The sequence below is a fragment of the Microcebus murinus genome, unplaced genomic scaffold, assembly GCF_040939455.1.
Source record: "Microcebus murinus isolate Inina unplaced genomic scaffold, M.murinus_Inina_mat1.0 scaf015_hap2_Mmur4.0, whole genome shotgun sequence".
NCBI lineage: Eukaryota > Metazoa > Chordata > Mammalia > Primates > Cheirogaleidae > Microcebus > Microcebus murinus.
Window position 1 is genome coordinate 14,307 of NW_027438961.1, and position 902 is coordinate 15,208.

General features: G+C 70.3%; 1 non-coding gene across 1 annotated transcript; it reads right to left on the reverse strand.

Moving 5' to 3' along the window:
* Positions 1–119, reverse strand: LOC142867445 (5S ribosomal RNA). Its single transcript, XR_012916980.1, has one exon. It is a non-coding gene; the product is annotated as a 5S ribosomal RNA (ribosomal RNA).
* Between the last annotated feature and the right edge of the window lie 783 nt (positions 120–902).

The following is a 902-nucleotide window of genomic DNA, read 5'->3' on the forward strand; positions in this document are numbered from 1 at the left end:
AGCCTGTGGCACCCGGTATTCCCAGGCGGTCTCCCATCCAAGTACTAACCAGGCCCGACCCTGCTTAGCTTCCGAGACCAGACGAGATCGGGGGCGTTCAGGGTGGTGTGGCCCTAGACGGCGGCGGAGGGCGCCCCTGCCCCGCTCAAGAAGCCGAGCCTCTCTGGGCTTCCCCGCCGCCGCCTCCCGCCCCAGGCCCCGCGCCGGGCCGGGCCGGTTGAGTTCTCCGGCCGGCCGGGTCCCGCGGGCTCCCAGGGACGGGGGTGATGGGCGGGGCGGGGCGGGGCGGGGCAGGGCGGGGGGCTGTCTCTCTCTACACACACACACACACACTCACACTCACTCACACTCACACAAGATGCGCCTCCACGGCTGGACTCGCCAAGGTGGAGCCCTCCCAGCCCCCCTCGTCTCCTCGCCCGGCCTCCTTCACCTACCCGCTGCCCACCCCCAGCGCGTGGCTGCCTGCCGCTGACTGCGCACGCGCGGGACGCTGGCCCTTTGACCCCAGCCAGGGGCCCCCCTCCCCCACAACCCCTTTCAGCTGCGCCCCCCTCCTCGCCCTGTGGGTGGGCTGCCGCCTATTCCCCCGGGCCAGGGCTGGGGCACAGCCAGTGTATGGGGCGTCTCTCTCTGGGGATGTGTCCCATGGGTGGGGTGGGGTGGCGTGGTTTGGGGGGCGCTGAAGAAATCAGTCCCCTCCATCTCCTACCTCTGGAAAACGCCCAAGCCCGTGGAGAACTGCCGGCACCGCTTCGTGGGGGCCGGGCCCTCCTCCGTGTCCTCCGGTGGCCCAGTCCAAGGGGCCTGGGCCTGGCCGGGGCTGCATTGGACCCCGACCACCCTGGCGTGTGGACTCGCTAAAAATCGGCCATTAGATATTGGATTCCAGCTTCCTGGAG